Source organism: Crocodylus siamensis, chromosome 7, assembly GCF_052110815.1.
Source record: "Crocodylus siamensis isolate JL-2025a chromosome 7, ASM5211081v1, whole genome shotgun sequence".
Taxonomy (NCBI): Eukaryota; Metazoa; Chordata; order Crocodylia; family Crocodylidae; genus Crocodylus; species Crocodylus siamensis.
Window position 1 is genome coordinate 48,769,814 of NC_143401.1, and position 13,900 is coordinate 48,783,713.

General features: G+C 49.4%; 1 protein-coding gene across 4 annotated transcripts in view; it reads left to right on the forward strand.

The window, feature by feature from the left end:
- REEP3 (receptor accessory protein 3) overlaps positions 1 to 13,900 on the forward strand; it is a 129,762-nt gene that overhangs the window by 50,601 nt on the left and 65,261 nt on the right. The window contains exon 1 of one of the 4 annotated variants that reach the window (XM_090058307.1): positions 3,034 to 3,515. The exons of the other annotated variants lie outside the window; for them this stretch is intronic. The gene's annotated coding sequence lies outside the window, so the exon portion shown is untranslated. Of the gene's footprint in view, positions 1 to 3,033; positions 3,516 to 13,900 lie in introns of those variants that run through there. 4 annotated transcript variants of the gene reach the window in all.

The window sequence follows — 13,900 nt, forward strand, 5'->3', positions numbered from 1 at the left end:
CTTGTAACAGGGCTTGAACTGTTTTCAGTAGTTCAAGAAGGAGTGAAAGTCTCTGTTCTCCATTTCTCCCCTTCATCCATCCTATCTTTTGATCTGAATAGCCCTCCATGAAACCTCTTCACTTAGCCATGTAAATGCTTCATTATGCCTGGTATCCATCCGTACAGTATTGATCCAATTTTTATACCTCAGCCTATTGCAGTGATGCTGCACACTGTAAGATGAATGAAAATTCAAATATCTTGGTCTGAATGTAATGATGTGCAAATATTAAGCTGAACTTTTCTGATAATAGTTATAAGCTAAGTCTAGAGCAGAGATCTACTTGTTGTTTTGTAATATTTACAGACTCTACCAATTGTATCCAGCCTTTTGAATCAAAATCTGTTTACTCCTGTAGATACTGTTTTCATATGTCTTTCTTCAGGGGTTTAAAAGACTCTTATGGAAATAAAGAATCACCTCCTTGTTTGTAGAATCGGACCAATTGTGCTTATAACTGTTGAGAACAATAGATTGTTAAAATGTAAATTCTCTCATAGAAAGTGCACAAGCTAGCTGTTAGTCACAGCCTGGTGTGGATGATATCAGACTACTCTGTAGTAATATTTTTGACGTGAACAAAGAAATAGTGTCCTAGATAAACAGAAGTGCATCACATTTTCTTGCTTTTAAAGCAGACTAACAGATTTTAATCTGTTTAAAATTTGTTTTTTCTTTCCTGTTTAAAAAAAAAAAAAAAAAGAGTTAATAGTTAAAGTGTAGATGTTCTCCTGTGTGTAGTGTTTTTTCAATTCCGAAGCACCTCCTCTTCCCTCCCCCCCCCCCCAGTTGCGTAGCTAGGAGGGGAGTGGGGGCAAATGGGACACCAGCCCCAGGTGATGACTTAGAGAGGGTGCCATGGTGGCCCCTTCCCCTCCAGACTGCTCCCACCTCCTGAGGCTTTGCTGCAGGAGGCGCAGGTCTGTGCCCAGAGGCATTTTTATGATGGGAGAGAGAGTGAATGACTGTTCATTGTCTTGTGGTTTTTAGATGTGACATGCAAAGCACCATCTCCTTTCTTGCCCACTAACGCATGCACTTGCTAAGTGTACAATGCCTATAATATCCAAAATGCTCAAGTTTATACTTGATCTAGTTCCCCTGTACTATATGTGGAGTCGCAGGTGATGACTGTAAGAGCCTGTTTTAGTTGCTTAATCTTTTGTTTTTTCATCCACTGAAATGTAGAGCATTCTGGCAAAAAAAAACCCTACCTTGGCCATTTCTGAAAGTGTGTGTGTGTGGGGGGGGGGGCGGGTAGTAGTCCTAATACTATTAAAAAATGCAGTAACCTAAGTTTTTTATGTATAGGAACTCAACATTTGTCAGGGGAAGGGATGAATTTTCACCCACTTTTGCCCAGCTAAGAAGTCTCTGAAACCATTGTTTAAAGTTGTTTTTCCACAAATAACCATTGCAGATTGTTCATTTTATTCTCAAGGTTACAGTGCCTATTTGTTAATGAAGGGGGGTGTCGCAGGGCACCAAGGTACCAGCTCTTTTAAGGGCAAGAGTCTGCCTAGAGAGAGGGCCCTAGGAGCCAGGCAGACATCCCACAGGTGCAGGTTACTATGGCAGCAGGCTAATGAGGGAATTAGCCTGCACCTGCACCCAGTCAGCTGACTGGAAGAAGACAGGGCACTGGGCCTATACCAACCCCAGGGCTGAGGCCAGCAAGGGTTAGATCCCTGGCAGGAGCTAGGGGATGAAGCTCCTGCAGAAAAGAACTGCCCAGAGTTGCTGGGGCCACCTGGTATGCTGCTTACAGGATTAATGGGGCTCCTGGAGCCCACCAGGTACCAGGATTTTGTTTTAAAGTTTTGTTCTTTTTGTTGATTTTTTGCAGACAATTCCAGATTTTGCAGTTTCTGCAAAATCTGTGAAATGGCAAATTTAAGTAGGTCCATCGGTACAAGGTGTTGCTCAGTGGGCTTTAAAGTGTGCAGAATTAATCAGCCAAAGAAGTGTTAATATTTTCTTCCTACTTTCCAGTTTCGTGTGACTTTCCCTAAGTCGCACACTATTTTTCTAGCTGCTGCTGCTTTGTTTTCATTCCTTCCAGAAGCCCACTGGCAAACATAGGGGTGTAGCATGCTCAGTGTTGGTGGCAAGCATGCTTTTGTGATAAACAAACTGGAGGAATGGATGCTAGATCAGCCTCTCAACCCATGGGTCATGTCCCAAAAGTGGGTTGCAAGAATTTGTGAAAAGATTCAAAACAACCGGCTGGCAGAGTTCTAGCTAGGAAGGGGCTGCTTGGGGTCACCCCCGTGCCCCACACACTGGAGAGCTGGGGCCTGGGGATGGGGGGCAGTGGGTTGAGAGTGAGGGTCACTGGGTCAGGACTGGACATGGATGTCTTCAAATGGATTCTGGTCCAAAAAAGGTTGAGAACAGCTGTGCTAGACTGAACCACCACTAGGTAAATGTATTACTGCGAGCACAAAGTAACTTAGTGGTTTGATTGTTAGATTGGCAGGAGGTCTTATATGAGTTTGCGCTGGGCCTTGTGCTAGGTTCAGTGGTATTTAACACTTTTTTTTCAATTGGGGATTTGGGTATCGAAATAGTGAACTGATTACATTTCTAGATGACACAACTAGGAATGAGAGTAAAATTCAACAAAGCCTAAAAGTAAGGTGCCATTCTAAAGGGAGAACAAAAAGTCCAACAAATAACCAGCTTGATAGTATGCTGCTGGGAAGGATCTCAGCGTGAGTCAGTAATGTGAAGTGACAGAGCCACTCTACTAGTTATTGGTTAGGCTAGAGTACAGTATTGGTCCTAGTTTTGGGCACCACCTTGGAGAAACAAGAGGATCTGGAGGAGGGTGGCAAAAGGTGATGAAAGTGGATTGGGAATGGTTCTCTGCATGGGGCCAAGCCTTGCATGCTCCAACCCAGGGCAGCCTCAGCTTCGCTTGTGCCTGCCACCTACTCTGGCCCCAGCCCTGGCCAGTATGCACAGCATGGCCCTAGCCCTGGCAGGGCTGCTCCAGCTGTTGCTTGGCCTCTTCTGCTTCTAGAGGCTCCTCTTTCCCCTCCTGCCCTGCTGTATTGTGAAGAGGCAAGAAAAGCCCTTCTTAAATCCACAGCTGCCGAGGGAAACAGTTCACCTGACCTGCTGGAGCTGGCAACAACAAGAGACTGGAAGCTGCTGTGGGAGCCCTGCTTTATTAGCAGCTGTTCAATTTGGATTGGACTGCCTTGCAGCTGCACTGGTATTTCTGGTCCACCGCTAAGACTGAATGTTGGGCAGGATGGACTCTGGAGGAAAGCCCCAGTGCTGGAGCATCAGGATGCCAGAACACAGACTCTGATAGCCAGGGAAAGGGCTGATTCTTAGCCCAGGAGCTCCAATAGCCTGGGACACAGATGCCAAGCTGGCAGCAGTGAGGAAGGCAAGGAGAGCCAACTGGAAGCCATGCTGGGCGATGAAGTGACCGTGAGAAAGCCAGCAGCACTTTGAACAAGGTTTTTCATTTGCGTTTCCTTTCATGTCCACTTTTAACAGGGCAGCCTATTAGGCTGAGTCTCTGCTACCTGGAAAAGGGAGAGGGAGAAGCCAGCACCAGGCTGGAGCTGTAGAGATGCTGGGACAAAAGCCATGCTCCGTTCCTTGGCAGAAGTATTATAATATTATAAAAACCTAAGCCTGCCTGCCTGCCTGAAACAGCCAATCAGAGTGCTCCAAGCATGGGAGAGTACTGCCATGATTCCGAAGCCGTGCTGGGGGACGGGGTGGGCAATTCCAAACCTGACAGGGTGGGGAAGCTGGCCTTGGTTCCCCCACCCCATTCCCTGCAAGAGGCAGGACAGTGGCAGCATGGGGCATTTGGGTGCTGGCACCCCATCCCAGCCCCCGCCCCCCCCCCCCCCCGGTCACTCTTGACGGGCAGCTGGCTAGTAGTTAATGAAGGGCCAGGAAAAGGCCCATCCCTCAGTGGGAACAGACCTCCATTGAGGAGGCGCTGGGGAACCAATGCTGAAGTGTCTAGGATTGAGATAATTGCCCAAGCTTGAAGGCAAAATTGCCAGGGTTTTTTCTATGTTCTCTTTGATTTAGTTTATTTGATAGGGCTGGGGCTTGGGGAATAGCCTGCCCTCCCTCAGGAACACAGTGTTCTGTAGTGGGAGGTCACCACCAGAGGTCAATTATTGTAGTGGGAGATCACCACCAGAGGTGTGGGCAATTATTTTGGGAGGAGGGCCACATACTGAGTTTTGGCAAACCATCGAGGGCCGCATGACTGGCAGCCCAGGGCAGATAATATTAACTTTTAAAATTTTTTTAGGGGCCCAGGCTGGATAGAATGGCTGGGCGGGCCACATCTGGCCTGCGGGCTGCATTTTACCCACACCTGCCTTAGGGGCTGAGAGACTTACCTGAATTCCAGTTTCCTGCTTTGTTGTGTTCTTTATTTCTCTTCCACTAAATGAGCCTTAACAGAGCAACCATTGGGGGCCAACATAGCTGTCATGTCCTGGAGCCAGGCCCAAGGCAACTGCAGGCCTACAGGTCAAAGAAAAGAAAGAAAATGCCCATTGAGAACCAAGGGCAAGACTAACACATTAACAACTGGGTGGTACTTGAATGGGGTATAGGGGAAGTATGCACCCAAAAGAAGAACTGAGCCCCCAACACACAGCAGAGCAAACCACCTCCCGACAAACAAAGCTTCAACATCAAGATGTAGCAGGCGAGAATCGGGGGGGGGGCGGGAATCTTTGCTGAGTATCTGAACTGGGTTAGTCCTCTTCCTCACGGCCCTGTCCAGCCAGGCTCAGGGCCTCTGGGGCCTGCAGCCCTATCCTGTATTGTACCAACATGGTGCTCTGGGCAGCAGGTAGTATGGAGAAGCAGAAGCAGCTGTGGGGATGTGCACCAGACTCCGTACACCCGGCCAGGCGGGGGAAAGCTGCAGCCATGCAGCTCCTGCCCCAGTGCATAGGGATCCAGCTCCCAGCTGCTTTCTACCTACTCTGCCCACTCGGCATGATAAGCAGCCACCTGTGGGCAGCTGAGTGGGTGGAAGGCAGCTGGAGCGGTGCAGCAGGGACAGGAAGAGGAGTTGCTCGAGGTAGTGGGAGCCAGACAGTACCTGTGAAGCAGCAGAAGCTGCCCTGCCAGGAAGCTCTGGGTGCTGACTGGGGCTGGGGCCATCAGCAAGCTTGGGTAAGTGCAGTGTGGGCTGCCTTGGGTAGGAGTGGGTGGGGTTTGGCCTCATGCAGAGTGCTGTGGGGGCAACTGTGGGCTGGATGGATGTGTAGGGGGAGCAGGGAGGGGGTGGTGGACTGTACCCGTACTTACACTGCGCTGTTCGGGCAAGCTTTGCACATGCCCCTTGCCCTTCCCCCTTCTTACCTCTGTTCATCATGGCTGACCTCCACCACACACACATAGCCCCCCACCCCACCCTACCTACACATGCACTCCCCCCACAACATACAAGACTAAAACTTTAATTTATGCAGGTATGCCCTCGTCTCTATAACACTTCTCCCCAAAAAAATTGGGAGAAAAATATTTTTTAAAAATAAAATTAAAGTATGTTATAGCAGATGTTTGATTTTTAGTATATGCTTTGTTTCTTATCTGTAATTTGTTAAAACGATATCTTCTAAAAGATTTTATGTGCACGGCCCTTGACAGCTCACCAAGACTCATTCAAGCTGCTGGGCTACTTAATAATTCCTCACCTCTGGTTTAGGCTGTAGTAAAGTAGATCTAGATTTTCTTTTAGAAAAAAGATCTTTTTACTTTAAGAACAGTGGGGAAAAACTGCCTAGGAGATTCCACATTTTTTATTCCTTAGAGATTTTTCAAGAGGCTGTGTAGACATCTGTCTGGGATGACCTAGGAGTTAAGGTGTTTGGACAAATGACACTCATTGCCTTCCAACCCTGTAGTTCTCTGAAACACCGCCTAGAGGCACATTGTGGGGGTGGACATTTCAAGATAATGATTTTGGCATGTATTTCATATTACAAAATATGCTTAAGTGTACTTCCGTGTCTCCCTTGTGTCAATGGGAGGAATATGGAGAGCCGTGTAATTTGGCATAAGGGAGTTCCTGGTACAAAACAGCACTGATGCACATTCCACAGTCCAACATTTACTTGATTAGAAAGCACACTTCTATAGCTTGAGGGGAATAACTTAATTCTTCTTGGTTCTTATTTTGTGTTGAATGAACTAACAACATATTTGTACAAATACATTTGAGTAACTTAAAAGACCCTAACTAAATCTGATATTCAAAGAAAAAAGTAAAAATGCTGTGGGTTTGTCTTCAGGAGAGATTTTAATCCTTGAACAATTACATAAACTCAGCTCTAGTATGTCACATTTTTAAAGCAGCTTCCTTTTTAAAACGAGCTTTATTTTTATTATCTGGGCATGCACTTTAATATGACATAGAATCATAGAAGTAGGGTCAGAAGGGACCTTGTAGATCTTCAAGTCTGACCCCCTGCCTGGGCAGGAGAAAAAACTAGGCTCAAATGATTCCAGCTAGGTAGGCATCAAGCCTCCTTTTAAAGACCCCCAGGGTAGGAGCCAGCACCACTTCCCTTGGACATGATAAACTCTGGAAAAGTTTGAGTCAGAGTAAACTGCTCCTAGGCACAGTGTCTATAGATGGGTCCAGGACAAGCAGCAATTTGAGCCAGGGGAGAGCAGGCCCCTGACTGGCTGGTTTGACTGGACACAATTTATGCCCCTGGTCAGCGTCTACATTTGTGTTTCAGTGTAGTGAAGTACTCTGTCATAAGGTAGTTCTGTTCCTGATAGTACTAGTGGATGGTAGAGTTACTTAGTTTACTGTGCTCTAATACAGGTACACACGTAGACTGTGATGCTTTACTGCGGAGCTAATTTGTTTATTCTGCAGCAGTGTGCACATGTAGATGCACCCACTGCCATTTGAATCAAATAACTAAACCATTTTAGAAGGGGAGAAAAGAACATTAACATGAACGAATACAAATGGCTTGCCAGCCTTGCGTTATGAGTCTTAGTGAGTTGTGTTAACTTGGGTTCCAGCAATCCATTTAGTGGGAGTTCCTGGAAGAAAACCTTGATTTATTTTACATGAAGGCATAGGTGTCAGTGCAATAGAATCCTAAAGGAACATGAGAGATTTTTATATGACTTTTTTTGTCATTGAGGTGTTTGAAATATAACCAGGAAAGGCGATGCAGCCTGGTTGATTTAGTGAATGGAACCTTCGGGGAAAATATTTCCCCAAGTGGTAGGGTGTACTGTGCCTTTAGTTGTTCAGAACAACCAAATACAACCAATGGCCAGATAGAATGGCCTGGCAGGCTGCATTTTGCCCACCCCTGCCCTAATCCCTGACCTTTGCCACCAGAACAACCAAATCACCTAACCAATACTAATTCAACGAGAATTGCTTCATAGTTATTAGGGACTGGAAGGGACCTTACAGATCATCGGGTCCAGTCCCCCTGCTTTTGTGCCAGGCCCAAAATCATGCTTTGGGAATCTCCTTGGGGTGCCTACATTCAGCCATCCCCCTTCCTGGAGCATACCCACAAGACTCATGTAGTGCTGCTCCAAGTGGAGTGGGTCTGTCTTCACTACCCCTTTTTATAGGAGCATATCTATGACCCTAGTGGCAGAGGCATGCCCAGGCAAGGGTCAGCCCTGGTGTACTGAACATGTGCACTTCAGGCAACGACGTGCAGTTCCAGGTGTCTGTGTTGCAGTAGTGGGTTAGCTGATTTCTGTAGGGTCTTTGTCTTTCAAATGCTGGATTTCTGGGTGAGTCAATGGAAGGCAGTCATAGAATCATAGAAGTAGGGTCGGAAGGGACCTTGTAGATCTTCAAGTCTGACCCCCTGCCTGGGCGGGAGAAAAAGACTGGACTCAAATGAGTCCAGCCAGGTAGTCATCAAGCCTCTTCTTAAAGATCCCCAGGGTAGGAGCCAGCACCACTTCCCTAGGAAGTTGGTTCCAGCTCCTAGCCGCCCTAAGTGTGAAGTAGTTCTTGCGGATGTCTAATCTAAATCTACTCTCCAATAATTTGTGTCCATTGTTCCTTCCCTCTTCCCTTTTTTGAAGATGGGGACCACATTAGCTATCTTCCAGTCATCTGGCACCTGGCCCAAGCACCACGAGCGCTCATAGAGCCATGCCAAGGGCCCTGCAATAACCCCAGCTAGCTCCCTCAACACCCTGGGGTGGAGAGCATCTGGACCTGCTGACTTGAACAGGTCCAGCCCCTCCAGAAGCTCTCTAACCCAGTCCTCCCCATCCTGCGGTCTGGAGACATCCCCCTCGAGTCCATCTGGCATCACAGCGGGGAAGTCCCGGTCCCTGCACAAGAAAACGGAGGTGAAGAATTGGTTAAAGAGTTCCGCTTTCTCCACTGGCGCAACCACCAGATTGCCCAGCGTACCTTGCAGGGGCCCCACGTTACCCAGTGCCTTCTTCATCCTCCCTATGTATTTGAAAAAGGACTTTTTATTATCCTTGATCTTGGACGCTAGTCCTAGCTCTATGTCCGCCTTAGCTTTCCTGACAGCCCCCCTACAGGCCCGAGCAGAGGAGGTATACTCCTCTTTGGAGATAGCACCCCCTTCCACTGGGTGTACGCCACCTTTTTGGCAAGCAGGCATTCCTGGATGCCCTTGGTGAGCCATGGGGGCTTCCAGGCACTCTTGCCCCGCTTGCTTCTTGTTGGGATGGACTCCCCCTGGGCCCTGAGTATCGTTCCCTTAAGGAACGACCACTCGTCCTGGACTCTAGGTTCCCCTGCCCCCAAGGACCCCAGCGCCTCACCCACTAGTCTCCTCAACTTGTTGAAGTTGGCCCTCCTAGAGTCTAGGGCTACTGTCTTGCTGCAGGCCCTTGACACCCTGTGCTGGATGGTGAATTCCAGCAAGCTATGATTGCTATTGCCCAGGTGGTCAAGAACCTGAAGGCCCCTTACCAGGTCATCGCCTGTGGCCAGGACCAGGTCCAACAGGGCGTTTTCTCTGGTGGAACTGTGCACCTCCTGGATTAAGTGGAGGTCCTGTATCTCAGCTAGGAACCTCCTGGAACGGTCCGTCCTGGCTGACTGTTCCTCCCAGCAGATGTCTGGGTAATTAAAATCGCCCATGACAACTACATCCCTTGCCCTAAGTGCCACTGCAAGTTGGCCTGAAAATTCCCATTCCAGCTCCTCCCCTTGGTTGTGGGGTCTGTAGTAGACCCCCACCGTCAAATCACTCTCTCCACGGTCCCCTTGAATCTTGACCCAGAGCACTTCAGCCTGCCCTTCCTCTGATCCCGTTCTGCTGGCAAAGGATGTGTAGTGCTCCTTGACATAGAGTGCCACACCCCCACCTTTCCTTCCTTCTCTATCCCGCCTGTAAAGCCTATAGCCCCTAATGCCAACTGCCCAGTCATGGGATGAATCCCACCATGTTTCTGTTAGCCCTATGATATCCGGGTTTGAACTAGCTATTCTGAGGGCGAGTTCCTCCTGTTTATTCCCCATACTGTGAGCATTGGTATATAGGCATTTAAGGCCTTGCAAGACTGTGTGCCACCCCCCGTTTATGGAGACTGTCTGGACCCCCGTTTCTTACCTTAGCGCTCCTTGCCTTTGTCACCTGTCCTGCTTGGATGGCGTCTCCTCGTCTTCCTGCAGCCCCCTACCCCGGCAAGGCTAGTTTAAAGCTCGCCGTACGAGATCAGCCAACCTGGAAGAGAAGACACGCTTGCCTTTAGGAGAGAGATGAAGCCCATCCCACCCCAGGAAGTCCCCCGCCTGAAAGCATGAGTCATTATCAAGGAACCCAAAGCCTGCCTGGCGGCACCAGCTGCATAAGCACCGGTTGACCACGCCAATGCAGGCCTCGTGTCACCGTCCCCGCCTACTCACCGGAAGAAGAGAGGAAAATACCACCTGTGCCCCCATCTCCTTCAGCTTGTCTCCCAGAGCCTTGAAATCCTTCATAACGCGGTCAGGGTTGCCCCTGGCTGCGTCATTCGTACCCACATGGACGACAACCATGGGGTACTGGTCTGCAGGTGGGATGTAGGCCGGGATCCTTTCCGTGATGTCCCTGACCCGAGCCCCAGGCATGAAGCAGACCTGTCGTGTCCAGGGGTCGGTCTGGCAGATGGGACCTTCCAGTCCTCATAGGATGGAGTCTCCGATCACCAGGACCTGGCGTTTCTTCCTCCTGGTGTTCGCTCTCTGCCCATTCCCTGTTGTGTGGGGAGTGGCATCATCATCCCTGCCAGAGGCCATTCCACCGTCCTCCTCCGTCACAGCTGCCAGGGCATCAAACCTGTTCCCCAGCTGAACCTGGGGAGCTTCCACCGCTCTAGGCCTAGCAGCTCTGGATTTGGGCACCTTCTTCCACTCCTGTGTTGGATGCGTCTCCTGTGGGGGCTGTACAGTGGGCAACCGAGCCTGCAGAGAATAGAAATAATAGGCATCAATTTTGTCCTCTGCATCCCTGATCCCCCTCAGCCTGCTCACCGCAGCCTGGAGCTCACTTACCCGCTCCTCCAGGGCCGTAAGTCGTGCCCAGGAGGGACAGGCAAGGAGACCTCCAGGCCCCACTGCACCCCAGGACCCCACCGAGCCCCCTCCACAGACAGGGGGGCAAGGGGCCACCGACTCCACCATGAGCTCCATCTGGGTGGAGGCCTCAGAAAAGCCCATGGTAGGCGGCAGCACCCAGGCGGGGCCCCTGGCAGCTGTGCTCCGTGTCTGTATCACCATGCCTGCAGAGGTGTGCCCGCTGCTTTGCTGCACAGAGCTGCACCCCCAGGGAGCTACCTCACACCCGCCTTACGCGAACGCCGGCGCAAATGCTGGCGCACCCTTACAGAGCGCGCCTGTTTGCGCGCAGTGTTCCGCACGTGGCTCAGGAGCACGGCTCCCTGTCGGGCAAGCTAAAGCGGCACCAAAGGGCTTCCCCTCTGGATCTGCCTCAGCTGTGCCGCGCCCTCTGCCCCACTTACCTTAGGGGGAATCAGCTCAGGCATTTTTACAGCCTGGTTGCCTGGTGACCAGGTTGACCAAAACCAGGCAGAGTGAGAATGGGTGTGGGGGCTGGAATGTCTTCTTCCAGGGAGATGGGGGCGGGGGGGGGGGCAGATTTTTTCACACCTAGTAACTATGGAATAATTTGTTCAGGCATGAGCATAGATACACGAGTGGGATTAACTAACAGTGGGTAACTTCTGCACTTGGCATTTGTAATAAGGACTTCAGAAAATAGTGCAAGCCCTGCTGTATTTTACAAATGAATAGAACGGGATGCAAAGGTAAGGGGCTCCCAAGATGGCAAACCTTTGTCTGAGGCTAAGCATTCCGTTATGTCCTGTTGCTTTGTTTCTCCTTGACATCCTTTCCATGCTCCCCAGCCCCCCAGCACGGGTTCTGCTTTGCCTCTGCTGCCTAGTGAGAACAGGGGGGCCATGCTCCGGCCTCGGCAGCTGCTGTTTCTTGCGGGGAGCAGCTGGGGCTCAGGCACTGCTGGCGGGGGGGGGGCCTGCAGGCCCTGGCCCTGGCCCTCGGGCACCTGGGGAGGGTGGGAGGCTATGGTTTGGGAGTGAGGAGCATTAGCAGGGCCAGGGGGCTGTGGTTCGGGGGAGAGGGGCGGGCGGTGGGCTGTGAGTTGGGAGTGATGGGCCATGCTAAGGAAATGGGGTCATAGTGCGGGGCAACAGGGCAGTGGGCGTGGGGCAATGTGTGTGTGTGTGATGGCTGTATGGCACCATTCCTGCTTACCATGGGGGAGATCTGGGTTCAAGTTGCAGCTGAAGTGGCTTGGGGTGAGTGAGCTAACAAGAAGCATGGCAGTGTGCGTGTGTGCGCTGGCACGGGGCAGTGTGTGTGTTTGCTTGTGGAGGCCCTCCCATGTACATACACATGCACTTACGCCTCCCCTTGCACTTCCATGCACAAACCCCATCTGCCCTCCCCCCATGCCCACCCAGAGTCCCCACAAACTTTTATCCACCCCCCACAGTATATAATAATAAGACTTAATTTTAAGCTATTGCACAATCACCTCTGTGTATGCTACACAAATGCATGTGAATTGGGACAAAAATATTTTTTGAAAATATGTGAGAGAAACCATATTAATGAATGTTGTAGATGATCACTTTTTAGAATATAATTTGGTATTTTTCTGGTTCTGAGATGGCATAACCCCTTGCTGAAATGAGTGCTTCTGGGGGCAAGGGGAGGGAATTCTGGTGGCAAAGCGGGTGGCAGGGGTTAGGTCAGGGGTGGGCAAAATGCAGCCCACGAGCAGGATACAGCCCGCCAGGCCAGTCTTTCCTGCCTGCGGGGCCCCTAAAAAATTTAGAAAATTAATATTAATCTGCTTCTGGCTGTCTGTCATATGGCCTTCGATGGCTTGCCAAAACTCAGTAAGCGGTCCTCTGCCTGAAATAACTGCCCGCCTGTGGGCTAGGGGGTGGGACTTCCGGTTACAAGATGGTGAGCAGGGGGTGGGGCACCTGTCAAGGGTCAGGGCTACCCATGCAGCCTTTGACAGTTTGCCAAAACTTGGTAAGCGGTCCTCCGCCAGAAATAATTGCCTGCCCCTGAACTAGAGCCAGGAGAAGTGGCAGCAGTGCAAGCACAACTGGAAGCTGTCTATCCCCAGCACGGTTCATAAACAATGCCCTCTAGTTCACTGACCTAGATCCAGTGTCTCTGCAGGCTGGATCCATATGTTGCTGACCCCTGGGCTATATGATTTCTAGATCAGCATTTCCCAACCTTTTGGTTCCAGCAGCACACTTACACTCTCCTATTCTGTGGCACACCGGCTAAATGCGGGGGAATGAGGGTGGGGTTAGCGGCTGGGCTGGGGGTGTCTGAACACAGCATGCGGATGCAAATCGCTGGCTGGAGCCACGTCCCCCGTCTGTCTGTCTGTTTGCCCATGGCAGCAGCCGGCGGGGGCATGGCTCCGGCTCAAAATTCCATGGCACACCTAGACTTGCCTCACAGGACACCAGTGTGCTGCAGCACACCGGTTGGGAAACGCTGTTGTAGAGAACCTGTTTATATCTATTTTTGAGAGTGGCAAAAATATTTTCACTTGCCTTTTACTTAACTATTACTAGCTTTGTAACTTAATTGTAAAACCAAACATTTCTAGCTGCCTTGATATTCCTCTTCCCTAATTGTCTGTAATGTGATACTATCCAACACAACTGTTTTAAATGGATAAGCAATCATGACTTTGAGTGCAAGGTTGTGGAAGTTGCTTGTTCTTTACATGTACTCGTATCTCAGTTTAAAAAAATAAATTATGAAAGTAATCTTTCTTCCTTTCTGTTTTTGAAGTTATACAGTACAGCTGCAGTTATTCCTGTCATTTTTTTCATTTGTTCTCACAAATGAATTAAGTATGCTGGACTTTTTTTTTGTTGTTATTATTAAGAACATGTGTGAAAACTAGATCCATTTTGTAATTGTTCTATTCCTGATTAACTTCTAACATACAGTAGTACTGTCTGATACCACAGATGGTAGCCATGGTGTCATAAATAGTTATGATTTTCAGCAGTGAATAATCCATAGGAACAGAAGAACTCAGAATAAACCAGTGCTCAGGTATTTGGTGATATGACTTTGCTTTTGTTTGTGAGATGTTTTTTCTCTCTTCAGGAAGATGGAGAAATACAGCAAACGATAAAAACAGGACATAAATGATTTCTGAAAGGCTTTGATTAAATTGTCAGCAACTCAGGAAATATGTGCTTCAGACTGGGGTAAGAACTAGAATATTTGTATGAGTTTTCAGATTTTGTTCTTACTGGACAAGTAGTGTTGTTCTCTGAAGTATGTTTTGGAAAACTAGTG